The sequence below is a fragment of the Vulpes lagopus genome, chromosome 9 (assembly GCF_018345385.1).
Source record: "Vulpes lagopus strain Blue_001 chromosome 9, ASM1834538v1, whole genome shotgun sequence".
In the NCBI taxonomy this organism is placed as follows: domain Eukaryota; kingdom Metazoa; phylum Chordata; class Mammalia; order Carnivora; family Canidae; genus Vulpes; species Vulpes lagopus.
In genome coordinates this window covers 21,688,674-21,714,181 of record NC_054832.1, presented here as the reverse complement: position 1 = coordinate 21,714,181, position 25,508 = coordinate 21,688,674, and positions in this window count along the sequence as shown.

Here is a 25,508-nt window from a genome sequence, read left to right as displayed (position 1 = left end):
ATAATGTAGAGTCCATGAATCTGAGTTTAATGGAAATGGGCTTGGGGTAACAAAGGCTTGACCCCTTGCTTTAAGGTAAGATAACTCAACAACCATTCCAACTCCAGAACTCCTACGGCCAACATCTTTGTTGTTACTCCATCATAGTTCAACAGTTCTCTGCCCAACCAATTCTGTCCTTCTTTTAGATGTCAATTCCAAGTTTACTCCCTGATAAGCTTTCTGCACAGAAATCATCTTGATCTGTTTTCCAGGTAGCCCAACCCAAGATACCTCTCTTCTGCGATTTAGAGAGGCAACTGTTCCAGATTGTGTAACTATAAAATGGCAAAGTCTGTAGTGGCCATGTCACATGAGTGAAAAATAAACCTTTATTGTATTACATTGATATTTAGGGTTAATCTGCTATCACAGCCTAACTTTGCCTATCTTAACTAATAAATACTCACAGTCATCCATGTCCTTAGTGTTCCTGGTGGGCTCCTGCCAGCTTCATCCAAGTCCCTATCTTCAGGATACTTTCAAGATGGTCCCACTAGGCTTTGCCAATCCCAGAACAAGAACACAAAGATTAAATAATAGAGCCTTTATATATGTAACCCTGCCCTGAGACTTAAAATATTTTTGGCTGTAATTTCTCTGAGAGTAGCATAGTGGATCTATTTAATAGATGAGACCACTTCAGGTCAATGAAGTATAGCTGGACTCTCGTTTCCTATTGTACACTGTGGGGGTTTTCCCAAATCTATTGGAGTAGGGGGACAAGTTGAGAAGAGGGGAAGAATAAAGCAATTGGCCTCCTAATGTCTCATGCTTATGGAGTCTGACAGAATTTTTTCCTGAGTCATCCACAGAGAGAACTCTAGGGGCCCATTTGCCTGGGTGTGGCAGGAAACCATGTAACTCTTCCCCAAGTTTTGCAGTAGGGATGAATTCTTGAATTTCTCAGTAGTACAGGTGGGACATTATGACTTTATGTATCTAATTTTACTCTTGTGTCACATAAAAGAAAAATGGGGAAGCACTTGTAATTTCATTAGGGTGGTCCAACAGGATGTTACCATCTCTCTTTTGCCCCAATAAGTACACCCTCACACACAGTCTCCCTGCTGTAGCATTGGTCAATCAAACATGCATTTTCTAGAAATTCCATTCTTGTCTACTTAGAAAGCACTACTTTTTCCAGTGTAATTTTTGACTCTTTGATCCTTCTTATGTTTTGTAAATCCCTGTATTTTAGTCTTTTTCTAGGTGTGAACGATTGCTCCAAAGTGGGCAGATTGGGAAGTTCAAACTCATGGGTTTCTCTGATTTTCATACAATTTCTCCACCAGATATATAACTGATTAATTACTTGAAATGAAGCACATCTTGCCACAGTGTCATGAAGAGAGTGTTCATGTGAATTGACTTTGATTCATCTCCTTATGAAATAATAACCAAGAAATTATTTGATTAAGGGTGTTTGACTCCTTCCTGATAACATTGTAAAGGTTCATATTAGGCAAAATGGCTCTGAGCTATGTGAAACAACTGATATAAACCCCAAAGAGATGTTCAAATTATTATTTTTTATGTTCAAATCTTTCCTTTGATGAAGTTTTAAGAATCCATCCTGTTTCAGGAAAAAATATGTACCTAATCAAGAAGAAGAAATGGCTGTTAAGCTACAAAATCTTCATTTTTTCCTAGGCTTTTTAGTAAGTTTTAGAAAAAATTGTAACTCCTATTTATTGAGCAGTTGCTACATGCCAAGAATTTTGTATACCTTCTATTATTAAGCACTCACAACAGTTTTGTTTTTACAGATGGGAAACACCAGAGATCAGTTAAATTTCTTAAGATCACTCAATTATTCATAGTACTCAGCAGAAAGAGGATTTAAACCCATGTCGTTCTGATCCACTATCTAGTTCTTCTCACATTATACCTACTCACTCTGTGTAATGAATACAAATTGGTAGAAATACTTGTCTTCCAGAGATTTCATTATTGATGTCTATATTAAATGGAATTGTAAGTTGTTTCTGAATGTGAGAAGTACAGTTAGAGTTACTCAAATCTGAAGCAACTTATTTTAAAACTATCTTTAGGACATTATGAGACAAAGGAATAAGTACACAGAGGGGTACAGACAAAAATCTGAGAGTGCTATCTGGACTAATACCATCAATAGCACAATAACTTTCATTTATTGAGTACTTCTTATGTGGCTGGCACTATTCTAAAAGGCTCTTATGAATTGTCTAATTTAATTCTCAGGACAACCCTAGCAGACAAGAACTGCTATTAGCCCCATTTTATAGGTAAGACAATAGAGGAGTCAGAGGCTGAATTATCTTGTCCAAGGTCATTTAGCTAGTAAGTGTTTGATCCAGGAAATGAACTTGGGTGGTCTAACTCCAAAAGAGTTCCTTTAGTTTGAAGGAGCTTCTGTAGGACAACTGTACAAAGGTATCAAAGACAATTTAAAAGTTCTTGTGGATAAATAAGAAAGAAGATTAAGATATTTGTTGGGCAAGCATAAAGAACAAAGTAACACCAAGAAAGTATGAGGATTTTGGATAAAGGTTGACTAGGGATAAATTCTTGATAAGTCAGGAACTGCTTTCTCTTTCTTGTACATGAATTGATTAAAGTCATAGCTCTTTTGAGGATGTTCCTCATATTTGGTGTAAAAAAAGATAGGATTAACTGTAATCAAACACTCCATTTCCCAAATCAAGATTTTGTTAGAAAGATACCACTGTTATATTTGGTTCCTGATGGTCTGGCAACTCCAGAGGTCCCAGGATCATCCTTATAAAGCCCTTTTATATCTTCCTGGGACCTCACAACCGTGAGTCAGGAATCAGGAGGCATAATCCTACTGAAAAAAAGATCAGTTTTCCTACTAGAGCTTCCAGAAAAGAACACTCTAATTCTTGGGAAAAGGGTTGGGAGAAGGAAATTAGATAACTTGTTAACACTTGTAACATTTTGGCCAATACAATCCAATGGTGGGCTCCTGCTTTAAAATCCATACTTAATGCTGCAGCCAGAGTGTTACCTAAAATACAAATCTGATCACATTCCTTCCCTGCTTCTGACAGCTCAGGCTCACATTTCCCTTTGTATAGAGTCTAATTACTGAGATGAAATATATAGCTCCATCTTACCTAACTCTTGCTGACTTCTGCAAGCACATCTCTCACGTCTTCCTTTCTCACACTCTACGGTCTGGCCATAATTATCTGTTTGGACTTTCCTGGATATGCCTTGCCATCTTTTGCAGCTGGGATTTTGCACTTGTACTTTCTGCATGGAACAATCTTGATAACTCCTAATACATTTTTTAAAGGCTAACTTTATCTATGAACTCCTCTGAGAAGCTTTGCCTTCACTTACTCACTCACACATTCACCAAATATTTATTAAACACCCACCTTGTGCCAGGCGCTACTGAATGCTGGGCTGAATTTTGTGCCAGCACCTAAGATGTCTCATAACACCTATACTTAGCTCTATACACTTGTCACATTGTGTTGTATTTGTTTTCTACGTAATTTTTTTCTCCCACCAGGTTGAGAGGAGCATCTGGGAACAACCAATGTCTTATTTATAGTTTTGTTGCAATACCCAGCTCTATGCTTGACATATAGAGTAACTATTCAGAAATATTTATAAGAAGAATGGATGAATGAACTATTTTTTTCAAATCCCTTCTTCCCTCATAGAACACAAAACAATCAGATTTGATTCACAATTAATCTGAAAACATCCTCCTTCCTTCCTCCCTTCCTTCCTCTCTTCCTTCTCTCCTTTATTTTGCAGTTAGATTTACAGAATTGCTTCACCTCAACAGAAGCCCGACCATCCGCCCTCAAGTGAAACCATGGCAGTCTGTCCAGAATCCGTAGCTAGCAGTTCCTGATGTAGCTTCAAATAGTTCAAGAGACAGAAAGCCAAAGCTCCCTAACATATCCCTAGTCCCCTTTCTTACCATAATTTATCTTGAAAAAGTACTGACAAAGCCAGGGTGAGCAAGTGTGCAATTGTGGAAACATTGAAAATAGTTTTCTTTCTTTTTTTTTTTTTTTTTTAAGATTTTATTTATTTATTCATGAGACACACACACACACACACACACACACACACACACACACACAGAGGCAGAGACACAGGCAGAGGGAGAAACAGGCTCCATGCAGGGAGCCTGATGTGAGACTCTATCCTGGGTCTCCAGGATCACACCCTGGGCCAAAGGTGGCGCTAAACCACTGAGCCACCAGGGCTGCCCAGGAACATGGTTTTCTATATAGAATCTTTCTTTTACTTTTCAGAAGCCTTTTATTCCATTTTGCTAAATATCCACGTGGTTCTCAGGGGAAGAAAATCTTGATTTACAGTTGGCTTTCAGCTTCTGCCCTACCTCCTTAGCTGGTCTTGGCATTGACATAGCAAGCATATGGTAAAATTCAATAAATATTTGTTGAATTGAATTATCTTAGTGGTAAGGGAAATGAACCCTGTAGAACCCCACAAAGCCACAGTGGTTAGGAGGTTTATTTGTGTTTAATCAGTTTAGAACCCTCGGGACTTGAAATATGATGGATAAAAATTGACCACAGAAATATCTTCTTGTGTTATTTCCCTCATTGTCTTTTTCCCTTTTACCTCTAGCCACACAGGGAAATCTTACATGGTAATAAAATAAAGGTATTTCTATGGATCAAGTGAAAACAATTTGGTTGACCTAGATGTGGGTGGTAGTTTTGGGGGTGATCCAACCGCTAATACACTGTATATGTTAAAGAGCCTTAAAGTGAATGCCCACAGGGCTTCACTGTGATTCTTTGGAATAGATTCTTTGGAATTCTTTGGAATAGGAATTTCTTTGGTGTTCAAAGAAATGCAAAGGACCAAGGAATCCTATTATAGCTTTTCTTGTTTGTTTGTTTGTTTTTTAAATCTCCCTGTTTCAGCCAATCACATATGCTGGAAGTGAAAAGGAAAGATAGGATAACACATTGTTCCTTTTCTTTTCAGTTTCCTTACTCATCTTTAATCATCTATGAGCCTAAAGTAGAGAGTACTGGTAGAATTATGACAAGAAGTGAGATGAAAACAGTTGAGTTAGTTTTGTTCAGGGTTTGCACTATTATGGTAAGAATAAAATAATTACTTCTGTGAGCCACGAAGTACAAATTGTGCAATTTCAGTGACTCCACATATGAAAGAAATGCTCTTATATTTGCATTTAAAACTCATTGCATGATACAGACAGAAAAGTTCATGCTAATAATTTAAATTTTTAATTTTTCTTGCTGAGAACAAATGAAGCACCAAATGAAAACACATCATGACAAGCTGAGAGAGAAGATACAGACAAAAGGGAAAGATTGTGCCGTAGGACTTTTAACTACACTTTTTTTGTCTGTTTTTTTTTTTTAAGATTTATTTTTATTTTTTATTTTTTGAGACAAAGTGTGCAAGCATATACACAAGCATCAGGGTAGGGGCAGAGGGAGAAGGAGAGAGAGAGTCTCAAGCATACTTTGTGCTAGTGCAGAGCCTGATATGGGGCTTGATCCCACAATCCTGAGATCATGATCTGAGTGGCAATCAAGAGTTGGACGCTCAACGGACTGAGCCCCTAAGGCGCCCCTGCCTGATTTTTAAATGTGACCCCACATTTTCATTTTGCAAATACGTAACTGGCACGAATTACAAGAACAACAATGTGAATATTCATTCATTCAACAAATATTTCCTGAGTGCCTGTTTGTGCCTAGACTTACCAAGATAGATTAGACATAGAAGCAGAGCTGAGCCTATGGAGAGAGGGTAAGAAGCGGAGCCTTGGAAGCACAGACTAGTGTTCTTCAGGTGAGACTCTGGTACAAGTTAGGGAGGCTTCTCATGTTGCCCCTGGGAGACAGTAAGGTGAGGCGCCCATGGATACCGCTTAAAGAAGACTCCATCGTATTGGTGGAATCTGTGCTGCATCTCCTCATCTGGGACTGGAGTGAGAAACAACTTACTTCAATAACCAGTGCCTTTCACAGGTTGCCTGACTTCTGGGTTCTACTCTGCTCCTAGTATTGCTTGCATTCCGCTGGAAGATGTGCCACATGTCTCCCATGTTAGCTAAAGGTATCAAGGACTGGGCTCTTAGCCTGGCTCAGTTCTCCCTCACTTATCCTTATAGGAAGCTAATAGAATTAAGCTCTTAATATCAGTTTTTTTTTAAAAAAATAAAGATTTTATTTATTTATTCATTCATGAGAGACACAGAAAGAGAGAGGCAGAGACATAGGCAGAGGGAGAAACAGGCTCCGTGTAGGGAACCTGATGTGAAACTCAATTCCCGGGTCTCCAGGATCACCCTCTGAGCCGAATGCATACGTGCTAACTGCTGAGCCACCCAAGTGTCCCTTAATATCAGGCTCTTAAAAAAGGATGGAACTCTGTTCCTTTGAGTTTGATAGACAACCTTTTTTCTACTTTAATCTCCTACCCTGGTCATGAAGTAAGACATTCCTAGCTATCCTCCTCCTCTTAGAATGAGAGTAGCTGGTGATTATTATGTCTGGGATTCCTCTTAGATCATGGCTTGACAGATTCTAGATCTACAACTTCAGCAAACTTATTTTAAAACAAAATTAAAGGAGTTGAGATGAATTAAAGGAGTTGAGATGGAATTTGAATCTTTAACCAAATAAAGTAAATTTATCCCTATTCTTATCCAGTCCTATTGGGTCTTGAGATAGCTTTCTTCTAGGCTATTTCTTTCCCATTGCTCCTTGATGGCCCATGTCCCTCAAAGTTGTTCTATCAGATTCTGGAACTTATATTATATTGGCTTATGCATTTTTGAAGTTTGGTCATTGATAGTTGGGGGAGGGGGATGCTTTTCATTTGCTCAACTGTTTTGTCCCATTAAAATAACTTTTAGTAACATTAGGGAGTAAAACTTCCTTGAGGAAAGGATTTATTGTTAGAAAAATGCCACTTAGGTGCCTCAGTTGGTTGAGCATCTGACTTTTGATTTCATCTCAGGACTTGATCTCAGTGTTGTGGATTCAAGTTCTGCAGTGAACTCACCCTAGCATGGAATGAGCTTTAAAAAAAGGAAGAAAAATGTACTTTTTTTTCCTTATAATGGTACTTCCTTGAGATAAACAAACTTGACATTCATTCTTGCTCTCCTCATCTCCCAAACTGAGTTAATTGCAAAATGCATTTAAAAACAACAACATTGTACAAATGATGTCCCATGGGTAAGACAGTCAAAGTCTATCAATAAGCTTTTCCAAAATTCTATTGCTTCATTCATTCATTTAGTCACATATTCAATATTTATTGAAGGGCCATTGCTTGCTAGGAAGTGAGGTAGATGTAAAACGGAGTTTTAGTCTTCATGGAGCTCAGCTCATTGTCCAGTGGGAGGCATGTTTAAGATTTTCAACTGATCATAAATTTAAGTAATTACAAGATGTGCTTAGTACTACAAAGTAAATGTATAAAAACCTGCAGTATTGGGACACCTGGGTGGTTCAACGGTTGATCATCTGCCTTTGGCTCAGGGCATGATTCTGGAGTTCTGGGATCGAGTCCCACATCGGGCTCCCTGCATGGAGCCTGCTTCTCCCTCTGCCTGTGTCTCTACCTCTCTCTCTGTGTCTCTCATGAATAAATAAATAAAATCTTAAAAAAAAAAAAAACTTCAGTATCATAGAACAGGAGGTCAGGCCTCATTGAGAGAAGACTGTTCATGGAATTTTCTCCTAAGAGTGGAATGAGCTGAAATGCTAAGCTGTTATAGAGACAGCAACAGCTCTCAGCTCTTCATCTTCACATTTCTGGGCTCATTCTTTCATCATTTCATTTTCTTACACCAGCTCTTATGGTTGGAATTGTGGCCCAGGATTCTAGAAAGGAGACAGTGCAGTATTGATATTGAAGACTCTCTTCCATACTGATGGGGTTTGAATTTTGCCCTTTTGCAGGCTGAGAGGAACTTATGAATACATTAGGAGACCACTGCCTTCTCTCACATGAGGGGCAGATATTGTTACATAAGTAGAGGCGCTTCTTCTTGCTGAGCCTAGATGAATAATTCTTACAAAATGTCCAGGTGGTTGCTTCCAAATGATTAGAATTGCCATGAGGTATGTAGCCTACTTGCCAGCCCACATCCCACACTTCTGCCTTAGTTGTTAAGTGGAACATGACTCTTTCTGTCTAGGCTTGAGGCAACTGGATGCTTCTAATGCCTATGGTCTGCCCCTGACTTCTGATTCATCTAACCTTCAGGTCAAGGAAATTTCTTCTTCCAGGTTTCTGCAAACTGCACTCTGACCCACTTCCAGGCTTCAGGGTGCACAGGCATGAGTTATTAAATTAACCCTATAAATTTCTTAGAATTGTATTTGGCACCTAGTATTTGAAAAATAGATATAAGTAAATACTAGCTAATGAGGAATAAATAAATACCAGTTCAAACTCTGATCATCATTAGTAGCATTATTAGAAGAGAAAGGGCATTACTTTCAGGGAGCAGTCAGGCTGGGGACTCAAGACAGAAATGTAGCCAAGGCGGAATGGAATATTGTCACGTGAGCACAGCAACCTTTTTTTTTTTTTTTTTTTTTTAGCAATATTTTAACCTTGCATTCTGCTTGTCCTTAAAGCCCAGACCTCTCCTCACTTCCTGCTCATACACAAAACCATGGGGACTTGGATCACTTGGCTTCTTTGCTTTCCTAGGGCCACCAGGAGCTGGGGGTACTAAGAAAAATTACCGTGGCCCCTGTCTTAACGAGCTTGCATTCCAGTGGAGAGGCAGAGAATTAAAGAAAGTAAGTGAATACAGCAGACTTCATTCTTTCCTTATGTAACTTGCAGTCTGGAAGAGGTACCAGTGTCAAATAATTAAGCATGTAATTAAAATTTTACATAAATTATATGAAGCTAAGTAGCAGGGTTCACGAGAATGGAATATAGGGAGACCTAATTTAAAATTAGAGCATCTGGTTAGTGAACACTGAGAAAGTAGAATTCAAGCTGGGGGTGGGCTCATTTTTCTGTGATTACGTGCTTTGAAGGATGAAGTTTTCTCCAGGTATTTCAATAGTTTTATCTCACATAAAGTCATGAACATGCATCCTGACCATCCAGGATAAGTCAACAGACCCAACTCTCTTTGTCTTGGCCTGGGTGCAAGGATAGCAATGTTAAAACGTTCAAAAGCTCCAATACACTATGAACATTTCTGTCCTATTTTAATCTTTGTCTTCCTAAGGAATCAGATTCTCGGGAAAACATGACTTCCTCCTTGCTCCAAACCTGTGTCAGGGGTAAACTGCTACTGAATATACTACGTGGACACTAATGCTCTTGTGGGGAAGGATGAACAGCATATTGTAATCAAAGAAGAAAAGATGTGAATATTCGATTATATTTGAGATATAATTTTGGTTTTATGTCAGAGATGTCTAGGTTATCTTTTAGCATAGATATATATTAATAGTATAAACTTCTGTTGGGAATCACCCAAATCTCTTTTTCTTAGTGAAGGTCTTATGACCACCTCTTGATCTTATCAATGACTGGGCATTATAATAGATCCTCAACTAACGCTAGTTTGCTTCTTCTATCCTCTATCTTTTAGTTTCTCTTTGCATTCTTTCTGCACATTCCTTATTCCTTTCCCCTGGCTACAACTTATTACTTATTGATCCAGAGAGTGGAAAAGGACCCACGGAGCCCAAGGGTCTGTAAATTGTATTTTGAGGGTTCCCCGGGATCCAAGGAGGACCGTCAAGGGCATGAGTAAGTAGAAGGACCCAGCAGGCTCAACTCCAGATTCCAACACTGTGATTTTTGTTCCCTGAGTTCAACTGGAGTTACATATAAACATGCTTTAAAAAAAAATGTCCAGTGCTAAAAAAATATTTGGAAACCACTAATAGTTCTAGTCCTTGTTTTATAAAAGGTGAAACAGCACCAGTGAGGGGAAAAGGCTGGCTCAAGGCCACGTAGACTATAGAGTGAGACCCAGTTCAAACCTAGGCCTTCAGGCTCATGAGCCAAGGCATTTGGGGCTCTGTTCTCAAATGTTCTGCATTTGGCCTCCACCCCATTTCAGGAAAAGCAGGTCTTCTAGGGGAATTTTGCCTTGGGAACATCACAGTTAAGAATTTCTGATTCTTTTCATTTAGGATTAGGTACTCACAGTTGGCTGGATACCTTAAGACATTGCTGAATACAGAAATAATTGAGAAATGCCTCCAGACATGAGATAGCAGAAAGTATGGGCAGAATTGAAGTTGAGATGCAACTTGAAAAAGGGCATCACCACCTGGGGAGACGATGTCTGAAACAGACAATAAGTAAATAAGAAAAATTCTAGAAAGCTGGCTGCAAGTATGGCATGGGAGTAGCAGGCAGAAAAGCATATTTAGGGTTGTAATGGGATTCAATAACAGGAAATAAACAGACCGTTTGGGATGGGGCACACACACAAAACAATACCAAGTTACAGCGTATTGGGGAGACTGTCCCTATGGTCTTTGGTAATACTGTTCTTACAAAAAAGGCTGTTCCATTTTGTTAGCTCAGCAGCAGAGGAGAGAGATGAATTGGAGGAAGTTCTGAGCAGAGCAATGAATGGGAAGGAAAATTGGCTTTTAGGGTAAAAGGTAAAAATGCATAATGCTTTTGAGGGACTGTCATAACAGTTTTCCATTACAATGCTAGAAACCAGAGACACTAAGTGAGGAGTGAAATTACTCAGGTGCATTGAGATTTAGTGGAAAATGATTGCATATGGTTAGGAATATCAGAAAATAGGTTATACTTGGGGATAAATTTATCAGGAAATCAGAATCAGTTTATCAGGAAATTGAGTCACCATGCTAGAAGTAGGAGCCGCTTAATATGAAGTGTAAGATATACATCTTTCCTCATAAACTCTCAGGTATGGGATGCCTGCAGCCAAACCGTTTTGTGTTCTTCTTGAACAGTCTTTGTTGTCTCTGAAGCGTCTTTGCACCTGCTGATTCTCTCGTCTGGGTCAGTAGTTGTCCACTTCCTCTCTTATTCCATCGAGATCACTGAATGACTAGTTCTTTCTTACTGTTCAAGTCTCAGCTAATATGTCACATTCCTTTCTATTAAGATGAAGCATTCAGTGGTTAAGTAACTTGATAAATATCAGTGTCTCACTCCAAACTCTAGCTTCCATTTCAATACTGCTTTACTGAACAAGAAACAGATTTCAAGTAAAGAAAAATGAGTGTATTGATATCACAGGAGTCAGAGAAGTAAGAGCCTCCCTTCTTAAGTCTAGGAAAGCTCAGCCAAAAAGAAAGAGTGCCTGGTGACCACAAGTCATCATTTGGGGTATCTTGAAAAAAGCTTTGTGGTAAAAAATGAATGGGACCTTGGGAGAGCCACCAGTTTATATAGAATGTCAAATGGATAGGTTTTCTAGAAATTTTACCAAAATAATTACAAACCAGATCCCTGAGGGTCAAATATCATCAGTCTCTGATACAGATTTTGGTACCAGAAAGTGGGTTAGATATTAAATAATCATATGTATGTGAATATATATTTATGCATGTTTTATTTTAAGGAACTAGTTCATACAATTAATTGTGGCAGCTGGCAAATCTGAAATCTATAGGGCAGAAAACTGAAGGATTTCTATGTTGCAAGTTGTTTTTTTTTTTTTTTTAAGATTTATTTATTTATTTGAGAGAGAGAGCAAGTGCGTGCCAGTGTGTGTGTGTGTGGCGGGGGCAGGGGCAGAGGGACACCATCTCAGACTCCTTGGTGAGTGTGGAGCCCAATGTGGGGCTCAATCCCACGATCCTGAGATCATGACCCCTGTGTTGCAGTTTTAAGGGAAAAATTCTCTGGAAAAATCACAGTTTTTATTCTTAAGGTCTTTCAACTGATTGTATGAGGACCATCCATACTGAGGGTTATCTCCTTGACTTGACATGAGCCGACTGTAGATGCTAAACACATTTGCAAAATATCTTCACAGTAACACATAGGTTAGTGTTTGATCAAATAACTGGATCATATAGCCTAGCCAAACTGACACGTAAAACTAACCATCATCAATGCCTGTCTCTATTTGTTCTCCACTTCTAGCTTACCTTTCAAATTACAAAGAGTAGAACTACACCTGGCAGTTCAGGTAGGACTTCACCAAGAATGTAAGAATAGAATAGGGGTTTCTTTTCATTTTCAGTGCACATCATAATTTCTGGATTTTTTTTTTGGTAGTAGCTCTTTGTCAGACTATTGGTTTGGCTTTAATTATCTCTCATTCCCTCATTTATTTATTCCACAAATACTGATAAGATACTACTGGGTTCTGGGGGATGGAAAACAGTCTTTATATATCAGTGCTTTGGGGATCCCTGAGTGGCTCAGGAGTTTGGCGCCTGCCTTTGGCCCAGGGCGCAATCCTGGAGTCCCGGGATAGAGTCCCGCGTCGGACTTCCGGCAGGGAGCCTGCTTCTCCCTCTGCCTGTGTCTCTGCCTCTGTGTGTGTGTGTGTGTGTGTATTATAAATAAATAAATAAATAAATAAATAAATAAATAAATCTTAAAAAAAATAAATCAGTGCTTTCTGCAGTCATGGAAACGTTTTGTAATCTGTACTATTTAATACAATAGCCACTAGCCACATGTGGCTATTTAACACTTAAAGTGTAGCTAGTATGACTGAGGAATTGGATTTTTGTTTTCATTCCATTTTAATTGATTTATATTTACATTTAAATACCCAAATGAGGCTACTGTATTTGGCAATGCTGTTCTAAATTGCTGTTTCTTTTACTAAGATCTAGAGATCCGACGGATTCTGATTATTGCTCCAGAAAATGGGAGAATTAAAAGGGACTTCAGGGATCACTTGGTCAACCTTTTATAGATGAGGATACAGGGGTCAAACGAGTAGCGGAAGGTTAGAGCTTGTTGGCAACAGAGCAAGACCAAGAACTTGAACCAGCTAACTCTCAGTCCACTGTTGATTGACTCTCTTAGTCTGTACTCTCTCTAATTAGACCATTTGATTTTCCCCTTGGAATCCCCAGCTCATTTAGACACCAATTAACAAATACATCTAAAAATGGAACTCAACCATGCATATGGTTTCAGAATGATTACATCTTGCCTGCACCGTGGCAGAATGATCTGGCATTTTCTCTTTCAGAAGCCAGTTGGCTTCAGATACACCTATCACCTCTGCAGTGATGAAAATGGGATGTTCTCTCCAGTCATGCATGACCTCCATATGCTTTACTGAAGAAAGAACCCCATTTTATCTGCATAACACTTAGTCATCAGTATTTTCTTTGGAGGAAAATGCAACTTGGCCCACATGATTCAACTTTTAACACAGTAGCTTCTTTCATAAATCTCTAGGTGACCGTAATGGGGTGAGCAATGCATCCTAAGACTTTCTCATATGGCCACGGATTGACTTTCTTGTACTATGAATCTTTCTTTGTTCACTCCCACGGTGTAAAATAAATAGATTTATAGACCATGTACCTTTGCCAGGATATTGTCCTTGTTAAAATGAGCTTGATACCTTTTAGCACTATACCAAAGCATGATGCCATGTTGACTCTGTCTTTTAATTTAATATCAATGTATAAAATACAGGCCATGAGGACTCAAAGGAAAGTTTGCCTTTGCTTTTTAAAAATAAAGCAAAATTTTAAAATAATGGCAATCATCTGTTGCATGAATGAACCTGTGTCTTGTAATGTGCTTTGGATTTGAGGAGCAGATGGAAAGTGTCTCTGAGATGAGAACGATTGAATAATATAATTTTAAACATGATTTGCCAAAACCGATTTTCTGTCACAGTGATCAGTTATTGAAGATGAAATTCTTTTTTTTTTTTTGAAGATGAAATTCTTATACCAGCTAGCAACGAGGATTGTTATTTAAGGGAAGGAGACGATACTATCTCTTGGTGCAGAGTTTTATTATTTGAGGCCAGAGATCCAATCCACTATCTGTGATTGACACAACGATCCAAGTTCCATCATTCTTATGAGAGGCAAGTCATCCATCCATTGCTATTGGTGAACCAAATTTAGATTGGATATTTGAGCCATAATTACAACTCCTCCAAATCTGCTCAGCTAAAACCAAAACAAAACAAAACAAACAAAACAAAAACAAAACAAAAAACCCCCCAGCAATAGCTAACATAGAAAAATCTATAGGACAAATCATTACAAAATCAGCTACAATACAAAGACAGTGGTTTGGGGTTGGGATAATAATGTTTATTTTGCTTTTATGGGAAAGTTTCAAAAGTTATAGTAAGTGCAGCAAAACCAAGTTCATTGAAATAATCTTTCATTCACTCTCATCACCTTTACCATTTTGGTATTAATTGCCTTGCTCTGAAATATATGATTAGGGATGTATATGGCCCCCAAATTTTTAGGGAAAGAAGGTCTAGGGGAATTTATTGTTTAATATTTATTGGCATCATTTTTTATTTGTATAATTTTTTTTTATTTTGATGAGTAAAACTATGTTTCTTCCTTAACCAGCCTTAGGGCATCAGTGAAACAATGAAAACATTCAAAACCATCAGCAGCAGTATGAATAAAATATCAGCCATGTCCTAGCAACATTTCATGTTTAAAACTTTTATTAAAGTTAACAGAAGTTTTGCCTGCACAAGGACTGCTGGATGGGCAATCCATAGAGGAAGCTAATTTTTAAATGGGTAAATTAAAATCAAATGCTCCCAGATGACAAAAATAAGCAGAATGGTGTTTAGAGTGATATGTAATGATGGCCACAGCTTGTCTGATATGCTCTATTCAGACTTTTCCAATTTTATTTGTACAGAAACTCTTTCCATAAATGGCTCCAAAGAGAGAACTGCCATTGCTACCTTAGCAAGGGAGTGTGGACATTGCTCAGAGGAGACACTTTTAGTGCCTAACCTGAACTGAAGAATGAAGAATGATCTTTCTCCTCATGGTGTCATTAGATCACAACTATCCTAAAAAAAAAAAAAAAAAAAAAAAAAAAAAAAATTAGAGAACCACCACTACCCAACTTTCACAGATGATGAAGCCAAGGTAAAGATCAGGTGTGTAGCCTGCCTCATACGTACAGCTTCTTCATGACAGAAAGGATTCCAAAAGTTGCTGAAATTCTTTAAAAGTTAAATGGATAAGTGTGGAGCTCTGGCCTTTAGTCCTGCTGGCTCGATGCTACAAGCTGAGGAAGACAAGATCTAAAATCCTTATCTACTCCTCTAACAAATTGTTGCTGAACGTTTATTATGATCCCGCCTTGGGGCTGTTGGCTCTTTGAGGAGTTAACAAACTTATATTCCTGGATTCAATGTCACCATTTGTTTGATAATTTTCTTTCCTCTGTGTCAGTTTTGCTCTCTGGCAGACCCTGTCCGTGTGGTGGCATCCCATTATCCCATAAAGTAAGGATGATCTTGACTGATGCTTCTAGCAAAAGTCCTGAGTTTTATTGGATTGTTAGGCATCATGTGCTTCTACCTAAACCAATCATGGTGGCCAGAGGGACTGAATACTGATTGGCTAGGCCTGTGTCACACACCTCATGTAAATTTCATTAGCAAAGAAAATTAAGGTTCGAGGTAAGCTAAAATACTGTTCAGTCTATAAATGAGAAAATTGAGGCTCAGAGAAATTAAATAGCTTGCTTGACTGAGAAAAAGACGGTGATGAACTGTAGGGACAAATATCTTTACTTCTAGCTCCTGAGAAAATCTTCCCACACATCCATCACATTCCTGATCACTCAGGTCAGGAAGAAGTATTCCATTCATCTCTTAAATCCATCCACTACAAATAGGAGAAAACAAGAGAAGCTACCTTCCAGATTTTATAAACACTCAAGAGCTGAGTATATTTTGGCTGGAAAGTTGTTTGTTCACTTGTGTTTAATAAATGGCCCCTTATCTGACAATACTGAAACACCCATTTAAACTACAACATCTGTATTTACGTTTGCTGAAGACACGCTGTTATTAAGTTGAAAAATTGCTATCTCAACAGTCTCATGTGCTTTCAACTTTGTCCACCAAGGTAAAAAGTCTTTAACAAAGAGCCTTAGTGCTGTTAAGGACAAATACTGAGAATTCAAGGGAGACATTCTATTGAGGGGATGATCTAAGAGGAATTACCACCCTGGATACCAGTCAGGAAAATGCTTCACAGAAGACACAGCTCAGCAATTATAGTGATTAAGATGCTTAGAATTCCCTTTATTTATTGACTTTTTCAAGCCCTCTCTGTTTTGAAAAACTAAACTGTAGTGCAAAGCATTTCTGAATTTTTAAATCCCCATTATACCTTGTAAGATAGGTGCACTGGGCAAGATTATTAGAATAAAAATATGTTGATTAAAAAGAAACCCTCTCTAAAGAAGATGACAGAAGACATGGCTGCTTTGCATGTTTGGGGTGGCCCCAGAGAGAGAGATGTTGAGACTTGTTCAAATTCTTTCCACTTCCCTGAATTTTATAGGAATTCAGCAACATTAGCTTAATAAAAAAGCCATCAAATAGGTGGAAATTGAAGTCTGACACTGTGCATTCTGTTACTTGCTCATTCTGAATGACAGAGCTGAGGATTTCTTTCCAGTCCTGTGGGTGTTAAGTGCCAAGAAAGATAAAATGAGCAGGAGCGATGACATAAGGTTGCCATATGGCATGGCGTACTGCATGGGGATGATGACCCAGAGAAAGGCAAGAGGTCTTCTCAGGAGTGGCCATTGGTCTTGCAGAGCAGGAATGTGAAAAGCTGAGAGGAAAGGACCTGTGGGAGGTGGCCAGACACCAGGTCAGACACTGGACATACAATGAAGCTTCACCTCTTGGGGGGTGGATAAAGTACATGGAGTCCCAGAGTGTCTGAGAGGATTAGGGAACTGGCTAAAAAGGCTGTGTGTTCTTGGCAGAGCTAGAAGTGAGTGACTATGGGAACTGGCTGGTGTGTGTGTGTTTCTGTAACCAAATTTATACTTGTATCTTCAATTTGCCTCATTACATAAGAAATAATAATAATCATAATGCTACATATACATCACCTCATCTAATCGTCACAATAGCCCTGAGAAAAGAGATAGGCAGATCAAAGGCCAGTATTGTCTTTCTCATTTCACAGATGAGAATACTAAAGTCTGAAGGTGCCAAGTGATTTGCCATAAGACAGGCAAGTATTTCTTGTAAACAAGTCCATGAAAATGTAGGCACGACAGAGTATAGTGATTAATTGCTTCAATCCTGAAATCAAACAGAAGTTTATATCCTGGTTTTCCCATAACTGTCATGTTACCTTGGGAAAGCTCCTTAACTCTAAGCCTGAGCTGTCTCAACAAAACATGGAGTTAAAATAAAACAAGCCTTTATAGGTGTTTGGATGATAAAATGAGACACATAATGCATTTAGCACAAATTCTGGCACAGAGTAAGTGTTTGATGAACATTACTAGCTATTATTATTGTTATTTTCAGGCAGGTTACCAAGACAGGATCCAAATATAGAGAAAGATAGGGAGCCATTTATCAGAAATGGTGTTCAAACTAGGGACTGGGTTTTTTTTTGGGGGGGGGGGTGACTGGGTTTTTGAACCAAAGAGGAACCTAATTATCAGAATTTAGACAAAATATAAAAGCAGACTTAATTGCAGACCTTTCTTGCTTGCCTACTCATCATCCCTTCCTTCTTTCTTTTTAGTAACAGTGCTCCCAGTTTCCTTTGGGGAACTACGCCTGCCAAACTCTTGGTTACTAGGTTACAGTTAGGTTCCACCCTCCTGAGCAAGAGGAGGCACTCAACTAGACCTGACTAGAACACATCTCTGGCAGTGGTGATTGGTTTATTTGGTCTTGGGCAAGTGGATTAAGTTTACCAAATTGGATTGAATCATGGGACTTTTCTGTGGACTACTAGTCAGGGAGGCACCTTCCTTCTATTGGGGTTGCAGAGAAGCAGGAGGCCATCTTGCCACCCCAAGGGGACACCTTCCTGATAGTGAAGTCCATCTGGAGGAAAACAGACCTGAGAGATGGAGGGAAACTGAGTCCCAGTTACATGGTTTGAGGTAGCTGCACAGCAAACGATCCCTGCTCCTATTGGAGTTTTTTTTTCCCCCTCTCTTTATAATTGGAGAGTTTGGTATTCTCAATTTCAAAATGTCTTTCTTGCTCAACATCTGGAAATGCCTTAGATAATGGGGCTAATGTGTGTCTTAGGTGGAGCCCCAGGTGGGTAAGAGGAAGGCTGAAGAGATTAGGAAGCAAGCAGTAGCATGTGGCCTGAGTCCCTCCGTGAAGAAAAGCAGGACATCCTGGTCCTCTCTATTCTGGCTATTGCCCTCCCACCCCCCAGCCCTACTTCCTGAAAAATGTCCTTGCTGCTGGGAGTTTGTGAAGTAACACCATTCATAGGTTAAGTTACACATCACGAGCGCTTTAATGCTTTCCTGAGGTAGATTCAATGTGCCAGAGTGCCTTGTGTCCAGACCTTGAAATGGGATTCCTAGTAAATGGTTTAATGTGTATCATATTGTCCTATCTCACCAACTGTTCAGAGAATTTTAATTAAGTTCTGTCGTATTATCTCTTACTCTTAATAAAGCCCTTTATTTCATAACTTAGTTCAGAACAGTTAAATATTTCATTTGAAGTATAAAACCCCATTCACCATGCAGGAACTCTGTATAGGTAAAAGAAGTTGGTATGCATGAAAAAACCCTTCAGAATCAGCTGAGTAACAAGATCTGGGCTCTAATTTCAGCTCTGCTGGAGAGACCGGGGCAACTCAGACTTCTTTCCCCAGGGCAAAAATGAGAATGCTGAAATTGTTTTACTTTGTTGAGCCTTGGCAGGGGTATGAGGGCGACAATGTCCTCATAGCATACAAAGTACTTGGAAAAAAGTCATCATATTATGTATGTAGCATCAAGAACATGTTCTTATGGATGCAAATGCATCAACAAACTGCCCTATGCTAATATAACTTAAGAATTAGCATAGGGCAAGCACTGAGGTGTATTCCAAGGATACTCCTTCTCTGAAAATCTTTTGTTTTACCATCAAGTGATCACCTGGAGTTCTTCACAGTCAGCACTTTCTCTGTTTCATTGACTGCTTGACTAATTCATGAATTCACTACTTATTTCCTGAGTATTTTACTATTTGCTCAGTGCTGGAGATATCAAAAGCAGGTTAAGCATGGTTGGTTATTCATTATTTCATTGTCAATAAATATTGGTTGAGTACCTAGCATGTGTCAAGCAATGGATGTATAAAGATGGGATAGCATGGTCACTGTCCACTAGAACCTCACTACTCAAATTGTGGTCTGGAGACCAGCACCATCAGCATCCCCTAGGAGTTTGTTAGAAACCCAAAGTTTCAGATATTGCCTCAGACATTCTGAATTAGAATTAGTGTATTAACAAGATTCTCAGGCAATCTGTATGCACGTGAAATTATGAAAAGCACAGCATGAGGAAGGCAAATGTCATAGTGCAGTTTAGTGGGAAAAGAATGAACTAGTAGAAACTTAGTTGGCTAGTGGTTGCCAACTTTCTGCTCTGATGCTTGCTATGCAATGAAAGCAAGTCACTTATCTATGCTCTGACTCAATGCATTACCTTCAAAATGAAGATAATAATATCTGCCCTTCCTCTCTTGTGTGCTATTGTGAAGATTAGATGAGAAAATAGTTGTACTGTGTTAGTGTCGTCCAAAAGCAAGGCATTGTTATTATAATATTTAAGGTTTAGAGGGTTCTGTATATTGTGCCTCGCTGCATTGCCCAGGAACTGGGGTTTGATTCTGATTGAACAATTCCCTGCATTATGATTCTATGTTAAGGCACTCTTATCTCTAGGACGCAGAGATGTGAATAACAGTTTTGTTAACACGCCAGCATGCAGTGAGGTTCTAGTGCTTTTTAGCTATATACATACAGAAAGGATTGTAGCAGAAATTTTATAAATCCAACTCATTTCAATAAAACTTATTGAGGGCTTGACTCCTGGGAAAAACCATGGGGCATGGCAGGTTTGGTTCCCACCCTCAAAGAGTGTTTATTTTAGGATGATGATATAACACAAAATAATTATAATTAATGATATAATAGGTAGGTGCTCCAAAAGATGTTCTGACAATAGGCAAAGACATGAGTAGGTTTGTAAAACACAAGAGATTTGTAAAATAAGAACATGGCAGATTATTTAGAGATTGCATTTTTGTCACCTGCTCCTTCAGCAAACTCTCAGGCCATTGGGTCATGAGATACCTACAGGTATTGTAGAAAACTGTTAATGGATCTCTAGAAAGTGATGACCCAGCTCTAGGTGGGAACAAACACCTTGTTTTATTAACCATCAAAGTAGAGAATTCAGACACATATCACTTAGGAGCCTGAGCTCTTTTTTCTCCTGTGGTTTAGAGAAATTTCTTCAGGAAAGTGCTCTTGGACTGCTTATAAACAGTTTGAAATAATTATGAGAGGAAATCAAACTAGGATTTGGATGAGAGAAACAATGTACAATAACCATTGCTGAACCCCTAACATTCCTATTTCATACCCTCCTCCCATCTTGCTCCTCTGAATTGCTATTTAGATTCTACCACACAGCTTTCGAGTGGCAAGGGAGTATACTCAGTGGAGTAGCAAGGATTTGATGATGATGGAAAGTGGAAAATCAATCTGGATGAATTAAGTTTTATTACTGAACACTTAAGCAGTGGGGTAATCACTTAGAGTGAATTCCCCCATCAAAGGCTAAGCTGACCCCTGCCAACTTCAAATCCCCAGCCTTTCTATTACACGGCACATCATTTTAAAAAGTGAATTAACTGGTTGTTTAGTGAGCCAGAGGTTCGAGCTTCCCACTTCCCCTCATTCAACAGATTCTCAGCCATGTGAGACATGGAAACTTGTGACACATCCCACAGCTGTACGAAAATGACCAAGTCAGCCCTCCAGAATGACTGCCAGAGAGGCCTGGAGCCATCTCAGAGATGAGGATAAGGAGGTCTGAAGTCTATTTTAGGCTCTACAAGATAATCAGCTTCTTTGTTTCTCTAAATGGAAAGCCAGCAAGAAGAAATGCTGTAGTTCGCACGTGCACGGGCAAGCTCGTGAATAGCTCGGGGTTATCTTTGCCAAGTACCATCCCTGCCTACCGTCTGCCTACCCAGTCTTCTCCCATCAGTCTTCTGTTCCAATTCTCTTTGTTCCTTTTGGGTAATTACTTCTTCCCTTGTGCACCTCCTCACTGGGTCCCCTTGGCCACCCCCCAAGCCCTTCACCAGGCTTGCATTGTCTTTTAGTCGTGGTAAGTATTCATGTTATAATTATTCTTTCCTCACTGTCATTTTATTTCACTTCACAAATAGGCATTGAGCACCTACTATGTGTCAGGCAATAGACAAACAAGATCCCTTCTCTCCCCGAGATTCCTTTTGGGCAAAGGAGGCAGATGCCATCCAAATACATGAAATAGGTTCATTTCAGTTAGCAAATAAGGGGAAGAAAGACAGTTCAAGAGTTACATGATGAAGAGGGGGGCAAGCACTGGGAGCCACATTCTACAGGATCACTGGGGAAATGCTCATTGAGACCGTGGGAGATAAGCCGAGATCTCAGCAATGAGAAAGGGCCAGCCATTTTGAGATCTGAGAGGATCATTTTGGACAGAGGAATCACAGGTGGAAAGCCATTGGTGGTTCCAGATTTTTAATACAGAGGTACTTGAGAATAGGATAATAGGAAAGTGGGATTCAGGATTTATCTAGAAGTTGCATTTGCAGAGCAAGCCCACTCTTCTTGCATATGCAGTGTGTTGAATATTTGCTTTTATTGTGAGTGGCTTGGAGAAGGTTTGTAGAGATTTTATGGAGGGGAGAAGAGCTCGTTTGTCAATGGCATATGTGACATCCTGCTAATAATAATAAGGGCTATGGCTTAGATATAATACAGTGTAGACTATGGGCAATTCCCAGTGTCCTAGCTGCACATCCACTCTTAGTGCTTCAAAAATATATCAGAATGCAAAAGTGCCATAATTAAGGGTATTACTTTCAAGTCTGCTTTGATTTTTTTTAAGAATTTTATTTTACTTTAAAGACTTTATTTATTAGGGAGAGAGAGAGAGAGAGAGAGGCAGAAGCAGGCTCCATGCAGGGAGCCTGAAGTGGGACTCAATCCCGGGACTCCAGGATCAGCCTTGGGCCAAAGGCAGGCTCTAACCCACTGAGCCACCCAGGGATCCCTGCTTCAATTTTTATATAAAAATTTAGAATAAGAATTATGAATTATACATTACTCCCAGCATCCTTCACAAACTGTTGGGTAGCCTGGCTATCCTCCAGGTGACTCTCCTTCTTCTTGCCATCATCAAAATTTCTCCTCAGGTAGTTATTAGAGTGAAATTGGAAGTCTAATGATTTAGTTTACACCCAGTGGCCCTTAGGAAATAGTCATCTAATGTCTATTCTTTAAGTATGAGCATTAGAACAGGGGGAATTATTGGACCAGTAAAAAGTGTTTGGGTGTGGATGAATAAGTTCACGCCTAAACCAGGGTATAGGAGACCAATGTTTGGACAAAAACCCTTCCTAGCACTCTTGAAACTACCCCATGTAGCTCTCCTCATACATACCGTGTTGCCTACGATTCTCATGTTTAAGAATACTGCTCTCTCTCCCTACTACTTTGTGGTTTTTAGGCTTTTGAAAATTAGTTCTGTGACACACTAGAAATGCATAAGACTCAACAAGGAATGAAAGCAATTTGTAGCTACCATCGTTTTTGTCCTCCTAGAAGGCCCTCTCCTCCAAAGAATTTCTTATTCCTATGAAGCATAAAGGTTTTTTTCTGAATAACAACACAAAAACAATAATAGTTATAATAATAGCCAACACAGGTGGTGTTTTCTGTGTGCCAGGCTCTGAACTGACATTTTGACTCATTTAATCCTTGCGACAACTCTGTGTAGTAGGTTTTGTTGTCCATCTCCATCTTAAGAACAAGAAAATGGAGGCACTTATGCTAAATTCACACACTTGTAAATGGGTGGATAATTCAGGAACTGAATATGTAAAATCACCTCAATAAGAGCTTCAACCATGAAGTCACATCCCAGAGGACAGGATTTATTAATCACTAAACTCATCTGTGGAGAATATGTCAACGGCTTCCACTGTTTGGGATGAGGATGCCTTATCAAGAAAATTTATTCTTGTTAGGGAGTGCCATAAAGCTAGAGAGAGGTTTTCAACTTTTAATTATTAAACAGTGAAATAGAATTTCAGATGAATCCCTCAGATGTAATTTATATTATAATGTTTTATATTGCTTTATGTACAGATGTCAGGAAAGATGACTCTAAATGAATTTTATAGGATTAAAGAAGGGCTCATGGTCTCGGCTCCAGAGATGAAGGGCTAAAAGAAATCTTCATTGAAACCTGAAAATGTCAGAGGTAAAAGGCCTTTCAGACTAAATATTTGGCTTCCAAGGTAAAACCACAAGGTAATGCTAACAGCAGGATCTGTCTCATCTCTCTTTTTATTATATTTGTCTTTTTCTTATGAACATGATCAAGAATTCATTGCCTAGAGGTCATCAAAATTATGTAATTGTTCTTAACCTAACTTTTCAGAGACTTTTAGCCCTTGCAAATTTAACTCAGAAACAGTCTGGGTTATTTTTCTAGTTGATACTATACCATTTCTCTTTCACTTTCCAAAAAAAAAAAAAAAAAGCCTTACAAAACAACAGTTGTTCACAAATAAAATAAAAGCAATTGCCCATCTGTCATTATTAGTCTTTTTAAAACTAAGACTTGTCTAATTTCTCTTCAACTTTTGACATACAACTCAAAACACCTTTCCACAGACAGGTTATACGGTTATTTCAAATACCGTCTAAAAACTCTATAAAGAGATTTGATTAAAATGGAAGCACAGATGACTGATACTCTTAAAATAATTGCTGTCTTAGTGATTCAACATGAGCCCTGCCATTTATTACACTTTTAAGTGAAATAATCTAAATTAAAATCTTCTAAGATCAATAGCTCATTTTTTTTAAAAAAACCACAGAGCATTCTTAATGCATTACTAGACCGGATAAGTCATATTTTCAGAACTTGAAAGTCTATAGCAGCTCAAAACGAATGTAGATTTAGAGTAATATTTTATAGTGGGCCCTTTTTTTTTTTTTGCACAAATATATTAAAAAAGATCTGCTATCCTAAGTATAAAATTTCTCTAAACATATCTAGTTCCCTCTCTCCTTGTACTTCCTCACTTGAAAGATTTTAATTTTTTTTTTTTAATGTGCAAAACTACTCATCAGTCTGGTCTTTTATCACCTGAACAACAATTTGAGACATCTTTGCATTACTGTCAGGTGAAAGTAAAATTTTGGTGAATGTGTAGGAAGAAAATTGTGCAAATAATTCACTAAAGTTGAAGCTCACTCAAAGATGTGGTATTGGGAAAAGGCAAAGGGCTCTGAGCCTCTGACATAGGCCCGGTGTCCTTGTGGAGTCAGAGTTGATAAAAATCAAATATGGCAGTCCCCTTTTGTGTGGCTTCCATGCCAAGGAATAAAGAAGCTCTAATTTGGAATGGACAGATCCAAGTATTCCTTACCGGTATTAGTAAAAGTGCTCTGGAGTAGGTTCCAGGCAGATTCTGCTGATAGGCTAAGAGAAGCCTCCATGTGATACTGATAAACTGGAGAACAAGCAGGGGTAGGTTGAGGTCTAAACAATTTCAGAGTTCTATTCTGCCCACAAAGCAATTCACAGCTTTTGTTGTTGTCTCTACCACCTGTAGTTCATCCACTTAGTGTTAGGGAGACATCTGACACCAACCACGGGCTAGAGTTCTTTGGAAGTGTTGCCTATTTCCTGTCTTTGTAATTCAGACTGAGTCTGTAAAGGAGAAAGAAAAGGAGATGCCTGGCCAATACCAGAGCTCTGCTTGCTCAAGTCTCCCTGTCCATTGGCCACTCCCACTCTGGTCAAAGAGGAAGCTAAGGGGAGTGTGAGAGGAATACATTCTCTTAAGAATTCTCCTACTATGTGACCAGGCCTGGCATTCAGTCATCCTTCCTTCTTCTGTAATGCACCCCTCTCTGCTCCATACTCCTGTGCCACATCACCTAGTCACAAGTGTGCTCATTAAGCCCACGTTCCATTCTGCATGGCTAATATCATGTACAGGCCCTGTCTAAAATGCTCTCGGGAAGCCTAGCAATCTTGAGAGGTGATGCAAGCTACAGTACTGGGAAGGTGAAATACTATATTAATATAAAATATAAAGTGTTCCTACAGCATTGTCTCTGGCATGGAGACTTTTACAGAAATAGAAACCAGGGTATTAGAGTGGTCATTTACATCTAAAGCTGCTTTATTGGGCATTTATACTCAAGCTGATTACTTATTAG